The 10,217-nt window shown below is 49.7% G+C and overlaps 1 long non-coding RNA gene across 17 annotated transcripts in view; it reads right to left on the reverse strand.

Annotated features, from left to right (window-relative positions):
- Positions 1-7,443, reverse strand: part of LOC140609982 (uncharacterized) — a 15,430-nt gene extending 7,987 nt beyond the window's left edge. For all 17 annotated transcript variants that reach the window (XR_012011762.1, XR_012011766.1, XR_012011767.1 and 14 more), the window contains exons 1-2: positions 7,237-7,443; positions 3,724-3,825 (exon numbers count right to left, since the gene is read on the reverse strand). This is a non-coding gene — a long non-coding RNA (uncharacterized lncRNA). The remainder of the gene's footprint in view (positions 1-3,723; positions 3,826-7,236) is intronic.
- Positions 7,444-10,217: the final 2,774 nt, after the last annotated feature.

Raw genomic sequence — 10,217 nt, forward strand, 5'->3', positions numbered from 1 at the left:
CTGGCAGCCTTATCAAAGGCCTATCACGTGCTTGGCTTTGCAAGGCAGAGGGAGGCCCCAAGGCAGAGGGTGAAGAGCAGGAGTCTGGAGGGTGGTTCCTGGCTCACATTTGCCCCGCAGCAAGAAGAGGCTGGGCACCTGAGCTGCCAAACACAGCCAGGCCCTGCCAGACAGGTGTGTCACGAGGGCTGGGAGCCAGTGAATCACAGCTGCTGGGCTGAGCCAGGCCCACGCCAGGGTCTGGTGGAGCAGCTGGCCCCAAGCCTGTCCTGAGCACTCCCTTCCTCTCCTGTGTCTCTCATCTTTCCCCCTTTGCAGCCTCTTTCCTAGGGTCTCCCATCCCCTTCTTCCTCTCCGGCCTCACTCCCCTTCACCCACCCACCCCATGTTTACTGAGGACTTACTATGTGACAGACACTGTGGGAAGCTCTGGGATGCTGCAGGGACTAAGAGGTGCCTGTCCTCCAGGAGCTGTATGTATGACTGGGTGGCCCCATAAATAAGACTGTAATGTTGGCTTAGGAAAGAGAGATGTGTGCCCCTTGAGATTAATGCTGAGACGCACTGGGGGAATTTGATAGACAGATACTATGGTCAGAATTAAAAGACCAAGAATCAGGGAGCTTTGCACCTTCTGGAACACAGAAGGAGCCCACTCGAGGGCATACAACACGTGGTTCGAGGCCTGGAGCTGAGCACCCTCCCTTCAGGGCTGAGCCTGCTCTTACTATTTGCTTTCTTTTCTTTTTTGCTCGCCTTCTATTTGACATAAAATAACAGTGCTCTGTGAGTAGATAAGGGCACTGACTTCCTGACTCAATGATTCCAACAGGAGGTCAATCAAGAACAAAAATGTCATGGGATCCATCCATGCATCCATCCACGGACAAGTTACTAGGCACCTAGCACTTTCTATGGATTGAAGCTCCAGCACGGAACAAGACAGAATTCTTAACCTCAGGGATTTTGAGTCCCAGGTGACAGGGCATTAAAAAAAAAGGCCCTTTGAGGTCATGAGTGCAAACAGGCAGGAGAGTTGCTAGGGGCGGTGGGGGGGTGGGGGACTCATGGAGGTCACCACAGTGTAGACATTTGGCGACTGGGAGGGACACTGCTAAATGATACAGCTAAGGACAGCCTCGAAGCATGGGGAATGATTAGCTAGGAAAAACGGGAGAAATTGTTCTGGGCAGGGGGAACTGCTTGGAAAAGTTTAGACCTTGATCTATACACACACACGTACACAAAGACACAGTGTGGACACAAAGTAGTTCCACCTTGTAGGAGTCTGGATCAAGGAGTCCCAAAAGATGGGTCTGAAGAGGTAAATGGGTCAGCTTACAAAGGATGTAGTAAAAGATGCCAGGGAGATTGGACCAGAGAGTAACTTTCAAATTTGTGTTTTAGAAAGATGATGTGGGCCAGATCCTGAATAATGGAGGGGGAGAAACCTGGAGCCAGAGAGACTGGTTAAGGGGCTGTTGCCAAAAGCCAGGGGGGAACTGACAGTGGCTTAAGATAAGGAAATGGCAGTGGGGATGGAGAGAAGTGGATGGAAGTCAGGTCAGAATTAAGGTGAAAGGCCACAGTGACTACATATTGGGGGAGGGAGGAATCAAGGGCGACCCCAACTTCATGGCTTGAGCAATCGCAGGGGCTGATGGGGCTGTTGGGCAGTGGGAATGCTGGGTGGGACCTGATTAGGGGGGGGAAGTTGGGATGTTCAGATTCATGGATGATGAGTTTGGGGTCCTTGTGAACCTCACTGTGGAGTTATTTATGAAGCAGTTTGATGAATCGGAACATGAGATGAAGAATTAGGCTGCTGATCTAGAAATGGGAGATACTGGCTGCCAGACAAGATGAAAACTGGGGAGCAGGGGCAGAAACTCAGGGGGACTATATCATGTGAGGAAAGAAGGGACCAAACATTAGACACTGAGTTGGTTAGTTGGATCAGGAGCCAAGAGGCTCATGGTTTCTTGTGTCTGCCCCTCACTGGCCAAGTGAGTTTTGCCCAATTGCAATTGCTCTCTGGGCCCGTTTCCCCATCTGTGAAACACTGAGGCATGGAGAAGATCATTGATCTTCTGCCCCATGGGAAGTTGCCCCAGGGTTCCCAGGAAGCCCTCCAGTGGTCAAGGCCGCAGCCGAGGTGGCACTGGGCAGCTATGGCTTGGGATGATCACCTCCTCCTAAAGCACAGTAGTTCCACTACGATTTGCTAATTTGAACTTCTGACTCTGTTTTGGCTTGGTGAAAAGGCTCCATGACTCAGAAGAAGGTGATGAGAAGATGACCTCTCCTGTGCCATCTGGCAGAGGGTAGAGCCACACCCAGCTGGGAGTGTCTCTGATGCTAGAAAGAATGATGCCTCCAAGAGCTGGAGGGAGTTAACGACAACACTGACCCTACAGCACCTTTTGGCCCACGTTCCAGAGTCAGGGGAATCTCGTGATCACTGCATTCGAGGGGTCCCAGTGGACTCATCTGGACTGTTAGCATCACCAGCCCAAGTACTGCAGGGATGACAAATGAGATTCAGCTCTAGTGACACTTGTAGTTGATGGGAAGGTGGCCTAGAGCAGCACTGAGGATTCCGAGGCTGAATCTCAGTGAGGATAAAGTGCTGTGATTGATTGACAATGTCTGCCCTGGGCAGCAGATGAGTGGTAGCGGTACGTGTGCCATGGATCTGCTAGCTTTGATCTAATCTTTGTTCTTAACAAGGACATGAACTTTTCATCCCTGTCAGCGTCCCTGGCTGCTCTATTGTGCTTTCTCTTCTTTCTCCTCCTCTTGCCATTGAGCACTTCAAAGGTTCATCCTGGCCCACTTCCCAGTGGACCAGTCACTTCAGGAAACAAATGGGCTGCTCTCTGGAGGAAGCCAGATCACTCAATGAGTTCCCATTTCTCCAGAATTAGATGGTTAGTCATGCCGACCAGGGGCAGTCGGTAGGCTTGTGGCCAGGGAAGCACAATGCCTTTCTGCCGAAACCCTGGGTGTGGGCCTGGTTTCTGAAGATATGCAAGGCTGTGTTCAGGAGGCTCCTGACACCACCCTCAAGTCTGCTTGCTGTATCGTAAGGAGGGCCTGCCAGTACTAACAGTGAAGAAACAGAAGGGGACTCTGCTTCATCTCGGGACACTTCAATCTGCCTGTTATCTTTCATGTTTTAAAAGAAATACTTTTCGGGATCCCTGGGTGGCGCAGCAGTTTGGCGCCTGCCTTTGGCCCGGGGCGCGATCCTGGAGACCCGGGATCGAATCCCACGTCGGGCTCCCGGTGCATGGAGCCTGCTTCTCCCTCTGCCTGTGTCTCTGCCTCTCTCTCTCTCTCTGTGTGACTATCATAAATACATATTAAAAAAATTTAAAAAAAATAAAAGAAATACTTTTCATTACTTAAGCAAACCCATGTTTGCTGTAGAAAAGTTGAAACTATGGATAAGCAACAAGAAGGAATTAAAAATGGTCTGCCGTCCCAATACCTAGGAAAGAAGCACTATTTCAACAAGTTGGTGTGCATCTTTCTAGATCTTAGCAGTGTGGGCACTAGTCCATTAGTGGAGACAATGGCCACAGCCCTGGCGTAGGTGAGGGCCCCTTGCTGGGTCAGGCATTAACCCTCTAGCTGCCAGGTCATGGGGTGAGGCCAGGGCAGGCGGGGTGGCATGCATGGGGTATAGGAGGTAACTTCTATCAGCCAGACTGGAAATACCTGAGTATTTAATGACTTGAGCTGGTCCTCTATGGATGATCCTCAGTGTCCTCTCCCAGTTCCTCTGGAGGGTGTAACTGGATGTATTGGCTGGATACGGGCCTGGGTTTAGGAATAAGATTGGTGGGTGGAATTGGAAGGCCTCACTTCCCAGCCAAAGATTCTATCTGCATTTGGAGCTTCGTTGCTTCTGGAGGGTGAACTGGGCCACTCCCCTTTATCTTCTTTAACTAGCAAACCACTTCCCTGCCTCCCCCACTCCCTCCCCCTACCCCCACTGGCCCCGGGACCAAGGAGTTTCCTAGAAGTAAAGAATCTAGGATTCTGGCCTACATCTTGAAATTCAAAGTTAAAAATAACCTTGTCTTTGGGATTTGGCTGCCTTCAGTCAAGGCCAGATTAGAAAGGACCACAGGATTTTAGAGCAGACACTTATGAGGGAAGGGACAACCTGGATAGGAACAAGGACTTGGCACTCATGCCCAGCCCAAGGGGAGTGGGAGACAAGGGATCCTTCTGTGTAGGTTCAAGGCTGATCCTAGAACCTTCCTGACTGTGCCAGCCTCGCTGAGTGGGTACCCTCCTCTTCGAAGGCCCTAATGCTTTGAGGCTCAGGTAGCATTGCTGTAGGACCCTTCTCAACTACAGGAGCCTCTGCACTCCAATCTGAAGGTCAAGGAGATCTCCCCAGATGGGGGAATCCAGGCACCAATGACAGATCTCACACAGTAGCGTCAGGTCAGGGAGGGACCCAGTCACCAAGACTGGAGCTCTGCATCTCTCCCAGCTCACAAAGATACTCAGGACTTATTTCACAAGTGGTTTAACTTTGTGGTTCAAAGCACAGGTTCTAGAGTTAGACTACTTGGGTTTGCATCCCATCTTGAGCACTTATTAGCTGTGTGACTTTGGGCAACTAATTTAACCTCTCTATGCCTCAGTTTTCTCATCAGCAGGGGGTACATCATACCTATGTTATAGAGATGTTATGAGAATTCAATTAATTAACATACACAAAAATTATATATAACTGATTGTTAGAATTACTTGCTGACATACACATACATCCCTGGGTGGTCTTGAACATGTAGCATTTGAGAAGGAGAACCTAGGGAAAAGCTGGAAGTTCTTGTTAATGGGGACGGTGGGGCCTTGAGCTATTGCGCTTCAGGGAGTGGTTCTCAGACTTGAGACGGCATTAGAATCATCTGGAAGTCTTGTTAAAACAGATTGCTGGGCCCCACTCCCCAGGGGCCTGGACCGAAGCTGAGAATCTGCATTTCTCACCAGCTCCCAGGTGATGCCCATGCTGGAGGTCCCCACAACACACTTGGAGCGGCACTGGTTTCCAGCTGTTGTAAGTGTGCCCTGAGCTGTCTCATGCTGGTGACACATCTTTTTTTTTTTTAAACTGAAGTGGGATCTTACCTGACATTTTGTAATCAGACTGTAAGCTTGACAGGAGCTGGGGTGGTGACGTTTCTCCCCAGTGTGTATGTAGCATCTGACGCATAGGAGGTGCTCAGTAAATATTTGTTGGAGGAAGGAAAGAAGCATGCTTGCTGCATTCAGCAATATTCTTGTGTACATTTTTCCTGTTAATAAATACTCTTCCACAACATTGTTTGGTTGGCTGCATAGTTTTCCCTTGTATGGATGTCAGGCAGAGAACTTGAGCTTGCTGGAACAAAAAGGGGCAATGTACTTGGAGAGGCAGAGTGCCTCAGCAACTGGAACCACCGATGGTGGGAAGCCACGAACCCGTGGAAGGACCCTTCCCCATGTCTCTCCTCAATGATGCCACTTCACTGTGACAGGTTTGTTCCCTTTCCTTGGCTTTTGTTACTACTTTGTCCACGTGGCATCCAAGGTGACTGCCCACACGTCCCAGTTCTCTCGGTATGGATCCTGCCGCATGACCAGTCAAGTCTGTCTGCCCCTCACATTCTCTCTCTCTCCTAGTCCCCCCAGCTGGGACTCTGCTCGGCCCTTCTGGGGTCAGGTGCTTACTCCTCATCCAATCAGAGAGGAGGGCTGCATTTTCACACTACGGACGCCAGGTGCCCTTGTGGTGGGGGTACCGTCAAATGGGTGGTGGTGATGCCCAAGAGATCCATTGGAATTGCTTTTTATTCATCTCTCCATCTCTGTACTTAAACCTGATTTCAATTTCAATCTGGTGACCAGGATTTGGTTTCTGTGGACTTTTCTGGGCTCAGAGCAGGGATTTGACTGACTTAACCCCATCTCCCATCCATTAGCGATAATGGCCCATGGCGGCGTCGTAGGTTTGTCTGATGTCTTTGAACATTTAATCCGCGCAACGTGATTTTGAGGGAGGCAGGAGGTTTCACCCAATGATGCCTGTTTAGCACCAGCAAGTCTGTTCATGATCCGAAATGCAGCTGAAAAAATAAATATAATTAAAAAGATAACTCAGGCCAGCGTTGCCGGAGACTGTTTTACATGGGTGCATAATGAATGCTAAGCTCAGTGCAGCAGCGCCAAAAAGCAAAATAAATTCTTGGAGTTGGTCTGTTTCCTGCCTGCAATACATTTGCTTGTTCCAAACAAATATATTTGTCAATACAACACAATTAGGAAGGCTGAGCCAATCAGACCATCAAATATCCAGAGAAGCAGAACGTGGCTTCCATACGCCCTGCTAGATGGAGCCAAGGTCTGAGCATATTATGACCAAATCAATTATAGCCCAGGCAAGCCTTGCGTTCCCGGCCAGGACAAGCTTTCTCATCTCTCCTGGTTGCTTAGAGAGTTCAATCTCTTTTTTTCTTCTTTCTCAATGTTACTCATAACCCTTGAGGCAGGCCTTCCCCTGACCCCTCCCAATCTTTGAGGTTGATTTGCTTTCTTTCTTTTCTTTTTTTTCTTTCTTTCTTTTTTTTTTTTTTTGCTAACAGCTAGAAACAATTGCTGACATACACAGCTTTTAGAATGAGAGCTTGCTGAATTGGGACTAATAATTAGTGTTGATGATAGTAGCTACTACTTCTTCCATAGATGCCAAGCTTTTGACATTCATGGTTTTTCCTGATCCTTGCAACAAGGAAAGGCCTATCCTTGCCTAGGATAGGCATTACTAGTTCCATATTACGTATAAGGGAACTGAGGCTCCCAGAGGCCAAATGGCTTGCCAAAGAGGCCACTTCGTTAGTGAGTGCCTGAGCTGAGATTCAAACTCTAGTCTCTGATGCCAGAGCTTATATTAGGACTATAGATGTTAGGAGACATAGAATTCAACTCAATTTGGCTTTAAACAATAATGGGGTTAAATGGCCTTTGGGACTTGATAGCTCTGAGGTGAGCTTCAGGCAAGGCTTAATCCAGCCACTCCAGTGATGTCACCAAGGGCCAAGTTTCTGCTCTGGCTGCCTTCATTGTCAGGCTCCATGCTACTGGGTTTGCAGCCCACCTCTTTGAGCTCTCCCCTCCTGGAAGGAAATAACTGCTATATCCTTTAAATCCTCAAGTTATGGGGAAGGAAGAACTTACCCTCTGGGGGCTCCTGTGGAAGAGAAATGAACTATTCTCAAAATCTTGGTATCCCATTTGCTTGACTTGAGTTAGGAGCCCATCCCTGATCTACGGCACCTGGCAGAGGGATTCCACGTGCTGTCTGCCTTAGGCTGGAGCCAGGGGGTAGGGTTGGGATCACCCCAGCCACCAGGCTGAGCACTGGAGGAGAGGAGGGGTCTGTGATTCTAGAACAAAACTGCATCAGAATAGAGGGAAATGACCTAGTTAACCAACTGGCCAGAGGCACAGGCACTGACCAATCAGAACTGACACCACCCCCAAAGACTCAGTTAACCCTTTGCTACTCAAAGTGGCCTCTGCTGACTGCTGCATTGGCCGACTTTGGGAGCCCTATGGAGATGCGGAATCTCAGAACCTACCTCTGCGATTACTGAATCAGAATCAGCATTTTCAACAAGATCTTTAAACCTTCACCCAGGTTTAGCAAATTTGAGCAGCATTCGTTTAGCAGAGTGGCACAGCAGGAAGGACAGTGTTTTTGTGCCAAATAGGTGGGGTTCCATGGCTTACTAGCTGGGTGAGATTGAGCCGGGGCGTAATACCACCTGCCACCCCCACAAAACTGCTGGAGGAGTAAAGGAAGAAACTTGTGCTTGGCATGTGGTGAGTGCTTGATAAACATAGCTCCCTTCTACCCATCCCGGATGTTTATAAATGAGGAAACTGACCCAGAGAGGTCTCTACTTGCCCAGGACACGGGACGGGACCTCGGGTGCCCTGAGCCCTGGCCTGGGGCTTTGCTTTACTCAGTACCCTGGAGATTCTCAGTCCTGGCTGCACATTAGAAGTCGGTGGAGAGTTTAAAATATCTCGATGCTCCTGTGTCACCCCAAGTCAACTTAGAAACTCGGGGAGGGAGACCAGGCATCAGCAACGTTTAATTCCTACGGGTGGTTCCTAGGGGCGGCCAAGGTAGAGAACCAGTGCCTTCCACTTTCCAGGCACCTTAATGAATTTGGCTGTAAGAAGGCTCAGCTTTGAACAATGCTTCCGGGTGGCTAGCTGCAAACCCGGTGCTGGGTGGGGGTTCTTGCCTTCAGACACCTGTGCTCTGCTTTGGCTTTATGGGGGAACGTGGAGGAATTTGGTTCTCACTTGCACTTCTCAGACATTCAGCTAAATTTCAGCTTTCGAGCCAGGGGATTAGCGGGCTTGAGCCCACGCCCTTGGTACCGGAGATTCAGTGGAGCAGGTGGGGACCTGGTGCGGAACCATCTCTGCACCTGAGTGAGAAGGAATAGACCAGAAATTCTAAACTTTTGTGTGTTACGGATCCCTTGGCATCCAGTGAAGCTCCTTGACCCTTCTCAGAAAATGCTTTTATTTTATAGAATGGGACTAAGGAAAGCAGTTGTTTTGAAATACAATGATCAAAATAGAAAAAAAAAAAAACAATTTGGAATATATGTGCTTCTTTATTAACACTAAATAGTAATATCTAGCAGTGAGTTTATTAACTACCAGAAGCTTGAAATAGTGATGAATATACTGAATATTTTATCAGTATCTGCAACAGCTGTCCTGTGATATTAAAGAATTGGTTGATTTCTATTGGTGACAAAGTCACAGGCACTGCTAATCCTACTGGAGGTTTTTGGTTAGAAGCTGAGTTGCGGTTAGAGGTTAGTGAAAATGATCTGATTTTTTTCCACCCATGTCCGCTGACCCCCTGAAATCTATCCAGAGACTCCTTGGGTTCTGTGGCCCCATGTTAAGGACCCTGGGTACAGAGAAACGGGCTGAGGGCAAGGCTCTGGCTGCAGCGGTGCTGTGGAAGATGGGTGCTTCACCCAGCATAGCGCTGTGCATCTCCTTCAGGACATTCAGCCTGTAGTTTCCTAGATGCTGAGGTCCTGGCTGCAGAGCTGTGTGCCCTGGAGTTAGGGGTGTGCAAGACAGAGCTTCAGAGAAAAGCACACCAAGGTCCTCATCCCAGGTGTCCTCCTCATGGACCCAGGCATGCTGCTTTACATCTTTAGACCTCGTTATCTTTATGTATGGGGTCCTCATACTCCCTCCAAGGGTTTCTGTGATAATGAATGAAAAAGACACAGTAGTAGTGGACCTACTGGTTAAGGGTGCTGGCTGGGTGACCTAGAACAGGTCCCTGACCTCTCCGGGTCTTGCTTTCCACATCTGTAAAATAGGCTGCTACGAAGTGCCTGTCTTACCATGAGGGTGCCATGCATGACGGCAGGGGAGCATTTAATGACCTTGACCTTGAGCGGGGCCTGGCACCCACACAGCCCACCCGTACATGGTGAGCTGAGGCATCCCGTGGGGGTGCCAAGCACAGTGACTTTGGAGACTGCTTCTTCAGACAGGCCCCATGGCTTGTTTCCTGGGCTGGACCACACAGGTGGCTGCCAGCAGCAGGGGTAGCCTTGGAGGATGCTTGGTAACCTCCTGTCCTCAGGCACACCAGCCTGCCCCTGAGGTGGGGAGGAATCTGATTGGAACCTTGCAGGGGGATGACAAGCCCCTGCTGCTGGGCCCCGCTGCCAGCCCTCCCAGCTGCCGACCCCGACACCGTTGGGCTGGGCCCTGGTGTCTCCCCAAGGCCTGTTCCTGGCTCAGCCATGGGTACACCTGGGGCCGGGCCCGGGGGAGCCAGTCGGCAGCCAGCACAGCCTGGGGCCTGCTTTTCTTAGGAAAGAACTCCTCTGCAGGCCTTTCAGCCAGTCACTCCCCGTCTGGAGTCTCTCATTCTCTTTCTCTGTTTCTGTGGATGGTCTTCTTTGTGCCTTGCTTCTGTTTCTCTCTCTCGATCTCTCTACCTGCCTATCTCTGTCTCCACCTCCCTACTTTTCTCTGTTTCGCTCACCAGCCTGCCTTGCTTCTGCCTTCCCTTTCTTCCTCCTTCTCTCTCTTTCTCTTTCCCCACACCTGTCTGGCTCTCTCCATCTTTCTTTCTCTTCTGCTCCTCTCCCTGTCTC

The sequence above is a fragment of the Canis lupus genome, chromosome 19, assembly GCF_048164855.1.
Source record: "Canis lupus baileyi chromosome 19, mCanLup2.hap1, whole genome shotgun sequence".
Lineage (NCBI taxonomy): Eukaryota > Metazoa > Chordata > Mammalia > Carnivora > Canidae > Canis > Canis lupus.